At 39.0% G+C, this 18,653-nt stretch overlaps 1 protein-coding gene across 8 annotated transcripts in view; it reads left to right on the top strand.

Moving 5' to 3' along the window:
• The window catches only part of fbxw7 (F-box and WD repeat domain containing 7), a 327,970-nt gene that overhangs the window by 218,164 nt on the left and 91,153 nt on the right, over positions 1–18,653 (top strand). The window lies entirely within an intron of this gene.

Raw genomic sequence — 18,653 nt, 5'->3', positions numbered from 1 at the left:
TGCTTAACAGTGGCCTAACCTTCATAAGCGGTTTATGGGGACAATGAGATACTTGGGTCACGTAACAGACTCCATTTTTGTTAAATTGATAGACTGATTATCTTACATTCAGTATGGGGTGAATAGGAACGTAATCCAATGAAATGTTGGGAAGACTGAAGCCATTGTTTCCCAGCTATTGATTCCATCCTACTTTCTGGCAACATTCTGAGATTAAGCCAGTCTGTTCACAGTTTACATTTGAACTGCAAGTTGAGCTTCTTGTTCATCTCTTTGCTAATACCACCTATTGTAACGTTGCCTGACTTCGACACTGCCTCAGCTTCGTGACTTTGCTACAATAGCTGAATATAGAGGCACTCTTGGTTGGTCTCCCAAATCCTACCCTCCATATCTTTTACATTATTTGAACTGCTGCTGCCCTTTTACTAAAACATCATAAATCCCATTTAACTCACACTCCTGACTGCATTGACTTGCATTGAATTCCTGATAACCGACATCTTTATTTTGAAGATCTCCTGCTTGTTTTTGAATCCCAACTGGCCTGAACCCTCCATAATTAATTAATCTGCTCCAATCCCACAACCCTCAGAGATCTGCTGTCCTGTGTCCTCCTTTGTACACCCAATTTTAATTGCTCCACCATTAATGGCTTTAAATTGCCTAGGCTCCAAGCTCTAATGTTCCCTTTCCAAGCCATACCTCTCTGCCTCTCTATCTTTGCCTTTCTCCTTTAAGACATTGTCTAAAATTTACCTCATTGATTGAGCTTTTGATCATCTAATCTGATTTTTTTTTATATAGCTTGGTGTTTTACTTTGCTTTATAATGGTCCAGGGAAGTTCCTTGGGACAATTTATGTCAAAGACAGTGTATGAATGTACTACTATAGTATACTAATGTTTCATAAAAAGTTTATCATAAAAGTTCCTGCACCTGCTTTAAACTCATGGAATTTATATTGACTCTCCTCATTGTTTATTTAAATTTCATCTCCCAAATGTCCACATATTAATTTCACTAATGTGGGTGTCCTCCAGCTTACCTTTATCTGTCTTTATGCTACTATTTAATTTAATCCTGTTAACATTTCTTTCTCGCTTCTCCTTAAATGTGTCCCTGCTATTCACCTCAGTACTCAATGTCCATGTTCGATATTCCAACCACCTGTTCTGTCTCGGCATTGGCAAATTTAATTCTGTATGTTGATTAAGAAAATCAGAGATTTAATACCAGTTTCCAGTTGTAGGTCTTCAGTCTTTTATTTTAAGCAGGTAAAGTGTATGTTTGTTAATTCTAACATGTCTGTTAATTTCCTGAGGCTCCAAAAATCAAAGATTAGCAACCCTTTGAAGAAATTTCTCTTCCTCAATCTTAAATGATTGGTCTGTAGCTAGAGACTGTGTTCCTGCGTTCTAGATTTTGTCCTCGTCATAATTTACATTTGAACCTAAGGGGAAGTGGTAAAGTTTTGACATTGTAATTGGATTAGTAACTCAGAGACCCAGGCTAATTCTCTGGGACATGGATTCTAATGCAGCAGGTCAGTGAAATTTGAATGCAGTTAATAAATCTGGGATTCAAACGAATGTAATGGTGAAACCATGTAACCAAAATCACTTGTGATAATAACTCACGTAATTTATTAATATCCTTTTGCAAAGGAGAATTTGTGGACCTCATTTGTTCTGCCCTACATGTGACTTCAGATCTCCAGTGATGTGGTTGATGTCTGAACTGCCCTCTGGCCTAACAAGCCACTCAGCTGTATCTAACTGCTACAAAGGGTGGCACAGCTGCTCAGTGTAGTAGTACTGTCGCCTCAGGGCCAGGGACCCAAGTTCATTTACAGCCTTAGGTGCCGGTCTGCATGGAGCCTGTGCCATGTCTGGCCTCATTTCCTCCACAGTCCAAAGATTTTTTTTCATAGAATCCCTACAGTGTGGACGCAGGCCATTGGGCCCAACAAATCTGCAGCAACCCTTTGAAGAGTATCCCACTCAGAATCTCCCCGTCCCTGCATCCTTGCACCTCCCATGGTTAATCCACCTGACCTGCACATCCCTGGACACTATGGGTCATTTAGCATGGCCAATCTGCTTAACCCACAAGTTTCTGGACTGTGGGAAGAAACCCACGCAGACATAGGGTGAACATGCAGACTCCACACAGGCAGTTGCTTGAGCTGGAATTGAATCCTGGTTTCTGCTGCTGTGTGGCAGCAGTGCTAACCACTGAGCCACTGTGCTGCCCCTGAAACATCATAGGATCTCTACAGTGTGGAAACAGGCCATTTGACTCACCAAGTCCATGCCAACACTCTAAGAAACATCCCATCCTGTACTACCCTGGCTACCCTACCCCTGTATTTTCCTGGCTAGTCCACCTATTTACACATCCTTGGACACTTTGGATTGTATGGCATGACCAGTCCACTTAATCTGCACATCTTTAGACTGTGGGAAGAAACTGAAGCACCCAAAGGAAACCAACACAGATACAGGGAGAATGTGTAAACTCCACATAGACAGCCGCCAGAGGGTGGAATAGAACCAGGTCCCTGGCATTGTGAGGCAGCAGTGCCAAGCACTGAGCAGCCATGCTGCCCTATGTGTATGTTGGGTGGATTGACCATGCTAAATTGTCCCATAGTGTGCAAAGTTGTGCAGGATCGATGGATTAGCCATGGTAAATGGGGAGATAGGGTGGGGGTGGTGGATGCTGTTCAAAGTGTTGGTGCAGACTCAGTGGGCTGAATGGTGTCTATCTGCACTGTAGGGATTCTATGATTGTATGAAATTCTGATGATTCCCTTCCTGACCACCGTGGGCTGCAACAATTCAAGATGATAGCTCACTCATGCAGTCGGCAACGGGTAATAAATTCTGGCTGAATCAGCAACAGCCCCTTGTTATGAATGAGTTTTAAGAAATCAGGAAACCTAAATACATTACTTTGTTAGCAAGTTTTGAGAAGATTTGTAGCTCAGGTTGAGGTTCTGGATGTGAGTTTGCTCGCTGAGCTGGAAGGTTAGTTTTCAGATGTTTCGTCACCATTCTAGATAACATCATCAGTGAGCCTCCGATGAAGCCCTGGTGTTATGTCCCGCTTTCTATTTATCTGTTTAGGATTCCTTGAGTTGGTGATGCCATTTCCTGCATTGGTGATGTCATTTCCTGTTCTTTTTCTCAGAGGATGGTAGATTGGCTCCAAATCGATGTGTTTGTTGATGGAGTTCTGGCTGGAATGCCATGCTTCTAGGAATTCTCGTACGTCTCTCAGTTTGGCTTGTCCTAGGATGGATGTGTTGTCCCAATCAAAGTGGTGTCCTTCCTCATCAGTATGTAAGGATATGAGTGATAGTGGGTCATGTCGTTTTGTGGCTAGTTGATGTTCATGTATCCTGGTGGCTAGCTTTCTGCCTGTTTGTCCAATGTAGTGTTTGTCACATAAGAACTGTGACAAAACAGGCAGAAAGCTAGCCATCACTAGTATCCTTACATACAGATGAGGAAGGACACCACTTTGATTGGGACAACACATCCATCCTAGGACAAGCCAAACAGAGAGACGTACGAGAATTCCTAGAAGCATGGCATTCCAACCAGAACTCCATCAACAAACACATTGATTTGGAGCCAATCTACCATCCTCTGAGAAAAAGAACAGGAAATGGCATAACCAACCCAAGGAATCCTAAACAGATAAATAGAAAGCGGGACGTAACACCAGGGCTTCATCGGAGGCTCACTGATGATGTTATCTAGAATGGTGACGAAACATCTGAAAACTAACCTTCCAACTCAATGAGCAAACTCACATTCAGAACATTACTTTGTCTCTCAGTTGAAGTCACTAATATAGATTAGTAATAGCAGAGGATTTAGCACTGATCCTAGCATCATTCTATTAACCTGGCAACTTGAGAATGCTCCATTTGTCCCTACTGTCCTGCTTCTAGTCGGTTAACCAATCCTTTATACATGTCAATATGTTGCCCCCAACTCCACAGTACCTTGTCTATGACTTTTTAACTCCTTTCTTTATTTTTCTACTTTTTAGCTAAGATTTTGTACCTAGGTATCTTGTACTTAGGGTGACACTGTGAATGATAACATTATAACCTTTTCACTGTACTCCTGTGTCCCTGTACTGGATATGTACACGTGACGATCTAATCTAACTCTAATTCTATTGGAACTTAAACCCATGATCTTTGTGCTTGGCCCTAAAACGTTTTTCAGGAGGCTGTGATGACATTCAGTAAATTAAACAGGTAGATATTCTGTGGAGTAAGTGTGAAGAAATGAGATGATAATTTTTGAATGGAAGAATGAAAAAATATGTATGATAAAAGGTAAAACTTAAGGCTCAGATACACAAATCTCGTGCACTAAGGGGACCAGTTGACTAAGCTGCTTTTATTAAAGTAGTAAATTATATCTACTATGTTAGGAATTTAAAAATAATGAGCATATTGGTACTGCTATCTAATGGTAACTGCTTGTTAAATAAGTTAAGGCTACGAGTAATTGTTGACAGTATTTTAGTCTCTTAACATACAAATTGTCAGTAGGATGATATTCTGTTAAATTTATAATCCTACTGTCAAAATTCTGCATAATTGAGACTTGTAATGCTGAGATAAAATGTATACACCAGCTGTTAAGATAGAAAACAAAAACGTACTGCTAGACTGTTTTGAATTACTGCTCTTGTGCATCTCCTGGTGGCCATCTTATATTAGTCCATTTTGTGAAGAAACCAGGCAATGTTGCATTTTCAAACTGACACGATTCTTATTTCATCTGTGGAGAGATGTTGACTGAAGGCTAGTTACTTTCTACAGGCATATATTATCAAGTGTACCTGTGAGATACCTAACAAAACATGTGTGTCTGGTAAACTAGTGTAAACTAGTGCTGTTTACAAATCACTACCCAGCACAGTGGTCTGCTTCAGCACAGCAGCCTGAGATTTGGCAGCTTTGATGTCAGCTTTCTGCAGTGGTGAAGAACAAGGTTCCTGTCTTTTCCTCAACTTTGGGAACCCGTGAGTCCGAATTAAGACTTTGCCTTAATTTTTTTTAATGTATGATTTCTGTCGTTAATATAAATGTCAGAGTATGGAGACTTAAACACGTTTCACTACTTTTTGTAAAAATATGAATCGCAATGAATTACTATTCTATTATATTCAAATGTAGCGAGGAATAATTATAACTGCCCAAAATAAACGGCTGTATCTGTAAAACTGAATCATCGTGGGTATGAAATGGCCTAGTGGTATTATCGCTAGACTATTAATCCTTAAACCCAGGTAATGTTCTGGAGACCTGGGAGATGGTGGAGTTTAAATTCAATAATAATCTGGAAATAAAAGTCTTAATGATAACCACGAACCCATTGTCAATTGTCAAGACGACCTACCTGGTTCACTAATGCCTTTTAGGGAGGAAAACTTTCATCTTTACCTGCTCTGGCCTGCATGTGACTCCAGACCCAAAGCAATGTGATTGACTCTTAACTGCCCTCTGAGCAATTAAGAATGGGCAGTGAATGCTGGCCTATTGATGCCTACATTCCATGCATGAATTTTTAAAAATGTCTATTAAAAGCATTTGCCGGTAAGTTAAGTTCATAGGGCACCTAAAGAACCTATTGAAAATAAAACTTACTGGTAAAACATTGAAACTGAAATACCCATACTTACAATTTACATCTACAATTTAAGAATTGTTTTTGATTAACACTTCCATCTAATTTATTTTCTAACAGTGACCCAGCATCATAGGTCAGAGATGGGTTGTTTTAATATGAAGTAAAATTCATGTTATCTAGCTTATCTAGAAAAACGAGGCTAGCAGAAACATGGGAACATCATCACTTGCAAGCTCTCCTCCAAACCACACACCATCTTAACTTCAAACTATTTTGCCATTCCTTCACTACTGATGGCTCAATTTCAGGGAACTCCCTTGTGGACTGCAGTAGTTCAAGGAAGCAGTTCATACCACCACATGGGAAATTAAGTCTGAGCAATAAATGCTGACCTAACTAGTGATGCCCGCATCCGGTGAATTAATTTTTAAAGTAGTACTGGATCAGTTGGTGTCAATAAATCAAAAAGGAAATGTCAGTTAACCTCAATCATAAAGGGAACACTGAAGTATAGATTTAAAGTGATCTGCAAAAAGTGCAAGGTTGAAGTGAGGAAGAACATTTTTTCTTTCAGCAAGTTGTTAAGGACATGGAATGCACTACCTGGAAGTGAGCTCATTTTTCTGGGCTTAAGCATGAGGAATTTTTTAATTAATATCTATTCCTTTACATCCACATCATGCCTAGCTAACACAATTCTTCCAGCTGTAACTCTACAGATTTTCTAGAATTTCCTAGGTAACCTTAGTAGGTGTTCAAGTTATCTTTCCTCAGAGTACGAAAGCACATTGACTAACATTCCCAAGTTGTATAAGGGTGGTTCTTTGAACTGTACCTTTCCTTTGACCTCATTCTTACAATCTGTCTATTCTACTACTATTGCCACCCGACATACTTGCTCACTCTTATATTTCTCCCAAAACTGATATTTGTTTTAAGATATTAATGTAACATAAACAATTATTCTTCCCGCAACCAGGAGTAACTACTGAATAAGTCACTTTACTAGCCTTCCTAACAGCCTTTTGTGCAGCACTAAACCTTGCTTTCAGAGGTTCACCTTGTAAAGGTAATAACTTGACAACTTTGCCTCGTGTTTGAAATGTTTTAGTTGTAGCATGCTTGTCTTTGAAGTGTTCAAATGGTCCTCGATGAGTTTGCACGAGACTGTCTAGAAACATGGAAATGTCATTCAACACTGAGGATACATCTTTATAGCTTAAAAACATTTCCTTACTGAATTTTAAGGACCTCTTAACCATGAACAATGATCAAATCAAATGTACAAAACCTAGTCAATTCATTTGGGGAATAACTAGTACAAATAGCTAGATACCTGATCCTTTATCCCAATTCTGTGGGTAATAATGACAATAGCCCTTAATTATTGTTTCCAGAGTCTGATGATGTGTCTCTAAAGCTTCCTGTATTTAAGGATAATAGGCAGTAGACTTCACCTGTATCATACTCAAATGCTGTTTATCCCCTGACAAATTTTTGATATAATCAAACCAAGATTCTAACTTTATATGTCAAATTATAGTCCATAACGAGTTGAGAAAAAACAAAACTGGTCAGCTATAATTGCATAAAGTCTGCCGTGCAATTCCATGAGATCATGGCAAATTCACCCCAAGCCCCAGTTCCTCAGAGTCCTCAACTTCTCTATTTCAAAAATCCATCTACCTCCTCTTTAAATGCTTTCAGGGGTTGAGCCTCTACAACTTGCTAGGAGAAAAGTTCAGACATTTACTGTCCCCTGAGAGAAGAAATGTCTACACCACATAAATGTCCCCTTATTCTGTGACTGTGGCCCCTAATTAAAGATTCCCAATAACTTATCAACATCTACCTTGTCCATCTGATTTGTCCAGTCATTATGCGCATTAAAATCACTCATGATAATTGTATGGCCCCATTTACAGGCCTCCATTATTTCCTGATCTCTACATTGTACTACATTGAAGAAATTTTCACATTCATAACTGCTTTCCCTTGCCATCGCGTATTTCAATCCAAACTGATTTCACACCATCATAAACTGCACTGATATGATCCTTTACTAACAAAGCTGCTTTTTATTTTTGCCTAATCTTCTGGAATGTTGAATACCAATGAATATTGAGTTTCTAGTCCTGGTCACCCTGAAACCTTGCCTTGGAATAACGATCAAGTCCTATTCATGAATTTTTATTTGTGCCATCAACTCATTTATTTTGTTACAAAGGCTGAATGTAACGTACAGAGCTTCAAACCATGGGCCTTTTTTTTACCCCTTTAATGTTTACATTGCTTCATAATTCTGCACAATTTTATTCTATTTATTTACATCTTATCTTGATGCCTTTTTACATTGCAAATAACTAATAAGTGTTTGAAATTTTGGTTGCACTTTAACACCATCTGTGGAGATGGTGTATGGCTTGCTTAGTGTTTGCTTCTTTTAACATATTAAGGGAAATGACTAACTGATTTTATAACAAAAATAAGAATGCCTAGTAAAAAACAAATGATGAACATGAGGAATAGTTTACAATGGTGCTTAACTCGTGTTTGTTCTATAAGATAGAGTAAGACTTAAATTTGTAGTAAATTTCCTGAAAAGTGAAACTTTAAGCAAATCAGATTTTTTCATTAAACCAACATAAAAGCTATAGTTTGATTCTGTAAAACCTTCCAAATCAAAGTAACATTGTACCCTGCACTGTATTCTGTTAACCTGCAGTTGTACAATCTGTCAGTAAACCACATACAACAACACTTTTCCCTGTATCTCAGTGCTCGTGATGATAAATTAAAATCAGAAATAAACATTATACTCTGTAAATTTAAATAATTTATATTGCTAAATTCCTGCTTTGGTAAATGAAATATTTTTGGAGTAAAATAATCTTTAAAATTGAAAGTACTATGCTACTTTTCCACCTAACTCCCGCTTGCAATCTTTCTTGTTTGCCACCAGTTACAGTGGCCAAATCTCCTGCTCAGCATGTTCTAATCCTTGACACACCCATTTGCCATTTTTTTCCAGCACCCTGACTCTGCTTGCTGCCAACCAGTCCTGTCACTACCTCTCAACTTCTGGTCTGCCAAAATTTAAATCCTGCCTCTTGCTGCTGACCTTCTAACCCACCTTCTCATGCCACGGCTCTGGCAGACACCCACTGTCACTTCCTTACCTTTTCTCTCATTGCAGATCCTCCTCCTTGCAAACACTAGCTATGAGTGGTGGGGTCTGGAAATGCGTATAAAGAGTCAAAAGAGCAGATTTAACATTCAGGATACATAGTGAAAGCCAGTGTTGGCAATGGAAGGGGGTCTCAGGGAGAAGCAGGGGACGCTCCAATCTGCAAGATGAATTTATATCTAAACTTCTGACCCTAAGGGCAAACTTTGGTTCATTTATGAATTAACATTAGTGTGAAATAAAGTAAAGTAGGGCAACTTGAAAAGGGACTGCTGCATAAATTATTTCAAGATGGCGTTGAAGGTTAATAATTTCCTGCACAGACTCAACAATTTGTCTTGGTTGGACCATAAAATTGTTAAAAAAATTTATTTAGTTGAAATGACATTGCTAAGTGGTAGAGAATTTACTTTTACTTCCTTATTGATATTAGTTGTAAGTAAGAAATAATATGGCTGTGATTTAAAGATTGAATCGAGAATTGATTTGTTTTGTCTAAGAGTAGATTTGCATAGCTGCAACAATACGAAGTTACATGAACCTTCATTTTCAGAACCTATTAAATGAGAATTGAAAGTACTGCTATTTTTGAAAATAGTTAAGTAAAACATTGCAATGTTGTTGCACCATAGACTGTTTGAACATGAGTTCGTGAGCACAGTTCTTTCCTTGGTGTTTATCTGCCATGTTGTGGTATTGATATACATTGACACCTGTCTGTCTTGTATCAAATCAATCTTAAAAAAATTCTAAGGCTTCAAATTGACACTATTTGAAGTAAGCTGTAGTTGTTTTCCAGTATATTATTCAAAAACACTCTTGATGAGAAAGTTCAAAAGAACATAGAAGCATTGACAGATACCTTCCACATCCTCTTTGGTGGCAGGTAAGGCTCCAGAGGACTGAAGAGTGGCCAATGTTATCGCATTGTTTAAGAAGGGTAGCAGGGATAACCCAGGAAATTATAGGCCTGTGAGCCTTAGCTCAGTGGTAGGAAAATTACTGGAAAAGATTCTCAGGGACAAGATCTATATGCATTTAGAAACAAATGGATTTATAAATGAATGGTTTCGTGTGGGGGAGGTCATGCCTCACTAACTTGGATTGATTTTTTTTTGAGGAGTTGATGAAGATGAGCGAAAAGTGGTTCATGTTATCTACATGGACTTCTGTAAAGCCTTTGACAAAGTCCCTCATGGCAGACTGGTACAAAAGGTGAAGTCACGTGGTATCGGATGAGCTTGCAAGATGGGTACAGGACTGACTTAGTCATTGGAGAGAGACGGTAGTGGTGGGAGGATGCTTTTTGGAATGGAGGGTTGTGACTAGTGGTGGCTCCACAGGAATCAGTGCTGGGACTGCTGCTGTTTGTGGTCTACAGAAATGATTTGGTCTAATTAGTGCATTTGTAGATGATACAAAGAAAGATGGATAGTGAGGAGGATTGTCAGAGGAGACAACAGGATATAGATCAGTTGGAGGCATGGACAGAAAAATGGCAGATGGACTTTTATCTGGACAAATGTGATGCATTTTGGAAGGTCAAGTACAAGTGGAAATTATACAATGAGTGGCAGAATCCTTTGGAGTATTGATATGCAGAGGGATCTGGGGTGCAGGTCCACAGATCGCTGAAGGTGGCAGCACGGGTAGGTATGATAGAAAAAAAAGCCAATGGCATGCTCGCCTTCATTGGAAGGGGCATTGAGTTTAAGGGTAAGCAAGTTATGCTGCAGCTTTATAGAACTTCAGTTAGGCTCCACTTGGAACATTGCATGCAGTTCTGGTCACCACAGAAACGGAAGGATGTGGAGATAGTAGGAACTGCAGATGCTGGAGAATCTGAGATAACGAGGCGTAGAGCTGGATGAACACAGCAGGCCAAGCAGCATCAGAGAAGCCGGAAAGCTGACGTTTCGGGTCTGGACCCTTCTTCAGAAACAGAAGGATGTGGATGCCTTGAAGAGAGTACAGAAAAGGTTCACCAGGTTGTTGCCTGGCAGGGGGATTTTAGTATGATGAAAATTTGGATAGACTGGGTTTGTTATTATGGAAAGCAGGAGGGGTTGAGGGGTGACCTGATAGAAGGTTATAAGACTGTGAATGGTATGGATACAGTGGGCATATGAGGATTTTTTCCCAGACCATCACAGAAGCCAACCTTCTGGCTGGCTGCTGTGGAAAGGCTCATTGAAGATCCATTGCGCCCCAGTGATGATCTCCTAAAACCTCTTACATCAGACAGAACATACAGAAACCTGAACACACACACGATCAATTTCAGTAGTAGCTGCTTCCCGGCCTTATTAGACTGATGAAGGGACTCTCAAATAATGCAAACGTTGATCTTGCCTAGCGCAACCCTGTGCAATGTAACCTGTGTGCCCTGAAGTCTTTTTGATCTGTACATCCTTGCTTATTGTGATCTGCCTGTACTGCTTGTAAACTAAGTTTTTCATTGTACTTCAGTACACGTGACAATAAATCAATTAATCAATCAAACTTAAGTTATTTCATCCCTTTCATGGCCTCTGAACTTTATTCATCATTACTGCTATGCTGCAGAGATTAACTGGAATGGTTTGATTTGTCCGGGTTCTCCTGAGGTGCAGCCTGAAACAATTTGAATCTAAAGGCTGTCTCATGGCTGTTTGCCCAGTGGGTTCTATCCTGGCCCGTTTTAGGCTGGTAGGTTCCAGTTTAGTTTATGAAACAGATATATGGCTTTCTCTCTCTCTTAGGTACTCTTTCATCTTTTTAAAAAGGGGTGGGACTTCTTCAGATTTGAGTAGCTGAACAGAGACTTTCTCGTCGTCCAATTTTCAAGAGTCCTTCAATTGTTCTGGCTTCTTGGAGCCTGGTACCATGAATATTACCAAGCCATTTCCCGGTAAAACAGCAAATTTTCTCTGTCCCATTTTGATCATTTTTTGGATTTCCCTCATCATGAACTTTTTATTTCATCCAATGCATCATTTTCTGGAAAATTCATTCTATCGTCCCCCGTCTTGGAGCTCTCTTTCTGGTCTCCCCCTTTTCCAGCATCTTGAGCTTGCAATGCCTTTCTGGTAAGCCATCCAGTCTTCACCCTCTTAACTCTTACTCATTCAAATTTCTGGATATTCCATTCCACGCTAAGATGTACTCGCCTGTTCTTTGCTGATGTCCTTTCAATGTACTTTGATTTCTGATGGTAAGTGCCATGAAATAAATATTCTGATCTAAGCATTAGAATCTCTTCATAGTGTTGCCCCTCCCAATTTCTGTAACCTTCCACAGACTGCACCATTCAAATGGTCAGACCAGTCAGCTTACCCTCAGTGGTAGGGATCTTATAATGATGTCCCACTGACAGGCTAAATCTTCATTTACAGTCACAGATTAATCAAAGATAAGCAGCAAATACTTCTTACAAGGAAGGGCATTTGTGAAAATCGTTTTGCAAAGGTAAGGATGAGAGTTCTTGTGGGTAGTATATTTGGTGCAATTTATATGGATTTTAATAAGGTTTTTGGTAAGGTTCCACATGGCAAAATGGAAAATTCTAGATTCATGGATATTTATGGCACAAAAGGAGGTTATTGAGCACATTTTGTCTGCATTTGTCAACAACAGTATATGCAAGACTAATCTAATTCCATTTTCCAGCATTTGGTCTGTAACCCTGGAGGCTGTTTTAATGCAAATGAATATCTAAATGTAGTTTAATGTTAGAAGAATTTCTGGCTCAACGACCCTTTCAGGCATTGAGTCCCAGACACACTCCACCCCCAGTGAAAAGGCTTCTCTGCAACTGTCCTCTTTGCTTGATTCCTCTTATCTTAAATCTGTGCCCTTGCTTATTGACTGTTGTGCTAATGAATAAAGTGCCTTCCTATTTCTGCCGTATCTCCCTCATAAATCTTGTACACCTCTATCAGGTCCACTCTCACCCTTCATTGCTCCAAGGAAAACAAACCCAGACCATCCACCCTTTCTTCAAAACTCAGATCCTAAAGTTCAGGCAGCATTCTGGTAAATATCCTCAGCATCCTCTCTACTGCAATCATGTCATTCCCAAATATTAGAGACCAAACTGACTTTTGATTACCAGAGAACATGCATTCCCAGTGACTCAGATTTGTCTTGTTCTTTAACAAGTATGTGCTTTGTTTGCAGAATACCTTGAAATTATTGTCTATGATATGTTATGTTGTGTATCCCATCTATGATTTCCCAATGTACAAAGGTAGAGATCCCATTTGTAAGTGTTTTAGGATTCACAGACTCTTGGAAGAGACCAATGGCAAGTCATTTTTGAGGATGCTGCTGCTTGGCCTGCTGTGTTCATCCAGCTCTGCACTTCGTTATTTCATTTTTGAAGCTGCTGTTATAATGCTGTAGTACCTATTCTTGACACTAAATGGCACTACAGTAAACCTCTTGGACTTAATATCTGAAAACACTATGGAAATGGAGATTCTACATACTGTGGAAAAATGCAACTTTTTTTTCTAGTTTCATCTCCTCCTTCCCCACCCCACTAAACCAAAAGATTGATCTGAAACAGCTCACCTCTTCACTCCTGTATGCACTCCTCCCACCACTGCATTCCATTGGCTTAAACATGAAATAGGCATGATTTAGAAAGAATGGTGATTTGTTTTGGTCAACTTAATTGAATAATTAATTATGACATATAAACTGAATAGAAAAGCCACAACAACATTTATGGAACAGAAGGAGGACATTCAGGCCATGAAATTCATGCCGGGTATCTACAACAAACAGGTCAGTACCAAGTGCCCCGTTCTCCCATATCCCTGCAAGTTTATCTCCTTCAAATGCCCATTCATTTCCTTTTGAAATTTTTTGTAGTGTTTATTTCCACACTGCCATAGGCAGTGAGTTTTTATGACTACCACTTATTGTGTATAACATTTCTTTCTCATTTGGCCACTGTATCTCTTGCACAAAACCGTAAATCTGTGTCCCTTCACCCTTGTACTGTCAGCTATAGAGGATAGATTATTCATTGTCTACTTTATTTGAAAGTGTCACAATCTTGTACGCCTCTTCAAAATCTCTTTTTTCCCCCCATCTCCATTGCTTTAAAGAGATCAAACTCAAACATTCCGACCGAACCTTGTAAAACAAGATACTCCTCTAAGTGGGAAATTTCTTTTCACTGATTTTCAGAGTTGAACGGACTCCAAAGATCTTTACAAATGGCAGATGGCACCAGATTCAGAGGTTGTATTGATATTTAACAGATTCCATTTTTCCAACTAGTGAAAAAGGGTTGTGGCATTACTCACATGAGGGTAATCCAAAATCTGGTGACTAATTTAAACTCTATGCTGAATTCAAACTCACTCCTTTCTTTCTGCAGTAGCCATGTCCTTAACTCATTGCACAGGAATTATTTTTAGAATAAGCATAAATTTCCGTAAAGAGTCTATAAGTTCTTTGGAACTGTCAAGTTGTAAAGTCATTTAAATCCCCAGCCCTTTTAAGAGAAAATTAAAAATAGATTAAAATAAAAGCAAAAACTGCAGATGCTGGAATTCTAAACCAAACGCAGAATGCTGGAGTAATTCTGGTCTGGTCACCATTTTTAGAGAGAGAAGCGGTTAATGTTTCATGACTGGTATGACTCTTCTTCAGGACTGAAGCTGAAAATTGCTCGAAATAATATGCCAAATTTTGTAAATTCTGTAAATAGAGTGCTTCATAGCATATTCAAGAAGTCAGCAAATGGTTGCTGATTGTTTATCGAATTTTACTTGCGATTAGTGCTTCTTGTAAGCATACTTTGTTTGCAGAAGCCAGTATTCTGTGAGAATATAACATTCAGAGCACATTCAGATCTAAGGGATTACCACATTTGGCTATTCCAAAATTTTATCTATGTTCAATACTTCCTTGGAACTGATACAAAGCTAGATTTTCAATAGGTCATTCAGGGCAGTTCAAGGCTCACTAAAAAAAAGTTAAAAGATGACAGGCAATAAGACTAGAAGTCACTGCATGTGTGTAAGAAAGAAATTAGACACCATGTTCGGCAGTGTTCCTTCTAGCTGTACTGCTGGGACAGCAACTGTACTGGCCGGGTTCTGTGTAGGGGATTCAGTATGTTCCAAGAGCAGGTGGATATCGCTCTGTATTGTTAGAACTCAGGAGAAGGGCCTAGGAGTTAATAAACAGCTGTGTTGAAGTACAGGTTCTGAAAAAGCCGTGGCAGGTGTGTAGGCTTGGAAAAATTCATGTACCACTAATGATTCAGTACAGTTGAGGTGGGCTTTTCAAATCCCCAAAGGAACTATTTGCTTCATGCAACTGGGCAAAATTAGAGCTCAGGGCAAACCCAAGAGGTAATGCCTAACCAGGTCATATTATAAATTTTGTGGTTTGATGCAAGATTGTGACATACTTAAAGTCAACAATTATGTAGCCTATCCAAGAAACCTTGAAATAAAATTATTTTAGTTAGATGTAGCAACTTTGCAATTCAATTCAAAGGCTTTAACTTTTACTGCAATACAGTAGCTGAATAAAGCATGCTTCATTCAGCAAACGAGGGGATGTGACAATATAGCTAATGAAATCAATGCAATTAAAATCTACTGCAAAACTGAAGAAAATTGAAGAGAAATGACGTCTTTTTCAGTGTTGCTGCCTTTAAATCTATTTAAAAGGACTGTTGCAAATCATCCCAAGCAATTCTCTCGCAATACACATAACATTTTTTCTTCAAAATCAAAGGTAAGTCCCCACTGCTAACTTAACCTGTGATATACAGTATCCACAGCACTATCCTCATCCAATACCAGTGTAAACTCATCAAAGAACTCAATCGAATTTATTTGACATGACTTGTCCTGTCCTTGACAAAGCCACGATGACTTCTAGCATTAACTTATTTTTCTCAAAGTGTTTATTTATCTCGTTCACCAGTCTTCCCACTGTTGATGTCAAGCTGGCACGTCGATAATTTCTTGGGTTATCCTTTGCTTTTTTCTTAATTAATGATGTCACGTTTGCAATCCTGTGTTCAGAGAGGATCTGTCAGATTTGTGTCAACGGCCCCGGTGACTCCTCTATCTGTTGCGGTGCCTGTTTTTTCAGCATTTCTTTATATATCATTGTACAGCTCAGTTGCTCAATACCCACATTTTCATCTGGGCCGTTGTCACCATTTTCTGAACTATGTCACCATCAACGATAGTCAGAAAAATCCCTCTGTTATTCAGGGAAGGAGATCTGCCATCCTGAACAATTGTAGCCACAGCAATGAAGCTGAATCTTAACTTTTTTTCTGAAAAGATCTAGTAAACCACTTGGTTCGAAGACAGTTAGGTTTAGGTTGCAAACGCTGAACTTGCCAGTGAAATTCTCATTCCATGAACGAATAAAAACGAATAAAGTAAGGAAAAGGCTTCAGCTTCTCATCTTGCAGTCATCAGGATTGATATGCATGGCACCAAACTTAGGGAAGGGGTATCAATTTATACAGCACGAAAAGCGAATGATGATTGGCTTGACCAGAGAATTAACTATAAATCTCAATTAACCTCAGACCAGGCAGACACTGATTAGTCATCGTGTATGCAACAGGGATTGATAATCCTTTCCTCAATGAAAAAGGTACCATGTATAGATAGATTCCTTTTCCCTACAAAGAACAGAGACCTGTTTGTGAATAAATGTTGCTTCCAAGATTCACAAATAACTCTCACTTTGAGCTCTACTGGTGATCATAAGTTGATTTCTGGTTTATTTCTTAGTACAGTTGGGATTAGTTAGTAGATGTTGTCTGATAGCAAATCCACATTTAATGTTAGATATGGTATTCTGAGATTTGTAAGTTTGGCTGTTTTTGAGTATGGCTGTATATATTGCCCGCGGCAAAGGTACATGTTAAGCAACAGGTGCTACTACTCACCACTGCTTTGCAGTGAATGAGTGGTGTTTTTCACTAGTGGAATACTCCCTTGAAACCAAAGTCATTTTTGCAATCCACAAAAGTGAATAATGTGATGTGTTTCAGTGCCAGTGTGAAGCCAATATGTAGCCTATATATCTCAACAACTGGCAGACTTTCCTTTGACCATCTGCAACAGGCAGCATGTCAACCATGTTATTGTAGGTCCATAAGTCAATATGTAGGCTAGTCTAGATAAGGCAGTAGATATCCTTTCCAGAAAGATGTTAGTGAACCAAGTGAATTTTTATGACCCTTCAGTCATTTTGTGCTCATCATTACTGAGATTAAGTTTTTAGTCCTGTTTGATCGAGTTTGATTTGCCCCAGTTGCTGTGATATGATTAATTTGGGCCCCTAAATTAATGATGCAAAACTGGCCCTCATAACACGTGGTTGTGTCCCTATCTCTGAGCCAAGAGGCCCGGGTTCATGTTCACCCTACTCCACAGGTGTGCAGTATCATCTCTGAGGTTGATTAGAAAATATCAGTGAACCAAAACTGCCAAATACACCGGTTCCCTAAAGTATAGTGGGCTGTAAAATAATAATCTAGATGATCTCTATTTTTTAATGAAATATTAAACAGGAGCTCTACAGCCTAACTTTTCAAATACATTTGCTAATTTAAATTTTCAGTGTTCAATAGGGAGGTTTATCACGTTTTGCCCAGCTCATAAGGTTGGAACTGATGCACAACATACTGTTTTTTTATGTCACCCTTCGCAGACAGCAACATAAAAAAAATACAATAAGGACGTCATGAACTTTTGCTGTTAAGATAATAATTTTACAAAGTTTTAATATTTCTAATTTTCTATAGAAAAAAAACTGCACTTCAAGATCAATGCAGCAGACCTCCACTTCAAAAGCCTGATTCTCAATATTGTCTGAGAGTTGTATAATTACTTCAAACTGAAGACTCCATCTGCCACCACCAGTGTTACTGAATGCTTCTTATCCAGACATACAGTGATAGCCACTGGCTGCCACTTTCCTCTGCAGGCCAGCTGTATGTTAATGAGCAGAAACAGCTGAAAAACACTGCACAGCAATAAGTCCAGTATGAAGCAAGCCGAATAATGCTCGCATTCAACAGACCTTTCGTGTTATGAACTTGAGAGCTACTCAAGAAAATAATCATACACTTGCTGCATACAAATTTCTCAGGAAAAAAATGAAGGATCTAAATATCAGAGTACATGTGCAGAAATTGAATACTTCTATGTTTCACCTGACTTCAATATCACAGGAAAACAACATTTAACAGTAGCTTCACAGAGACTTTGCTTAAATGGTTCATTTTTGGATATTTATCATTTGCCTCAAAAATCACATTTTAGGCTACTATGTACTAAATATTTTTAGACTTCTTTCCCCAAAATGTTTAAAAAGACTGAAAAATTAGGAATAAATACTGGTAACATATAAGTAAGGAAAAGACAAAGAACAAAAGAGAACTCAACCCATACAACAAATAGCATGAGAGATAATGGGAACTGCAGATGCTGGAGATTCCAAGATAATAAAATGTGAGGCTGGATGAACACAGCAGGCCAAGCAGCATCTCAGGAGCACAAAAGCTGACGTTTCGGGCCTAGACCCTTCATCAGAGGATGCTCTGATGAAGGGTCTAGGCCCGAAACGTCAGCTTTTGTGCTCCTGAGATGCTGCTTGGCCTGCTGTGTTCATCCAGCCTCACATTTTATTATCAACAAATAGCATGATTCATTTGATTACTGTAGAGCCCTTTAACCAGTAAGCAAGCCTTTGAGTGGATACCATCAATTAAACAACAAAAGATAAGACATTCCACAGCCTTTCCTCGTCTGACTTCTTGG

Source organism: Stegostoma tigrinum, chromosome 1 (assembly GCF_030684315.1).
Source record: "Stegostoma tigrinum isolate sSteTig4 chromosome 1, sSteTig4.hap1, whole genome shotgun sequence".
In the NCBI taxonomy this organism is placed as follows: Eukaryota; Metazoa; Chordata; class Chondrichthyes; order Orectolobiformes; family Stegostomatidae; genus Stegostoma; species Stegostoma tigrinum.
Note: the sequence above shows the minus strand (reverse complement) of the source record. Positions and strands in the feature narration are given on the sequence as shown.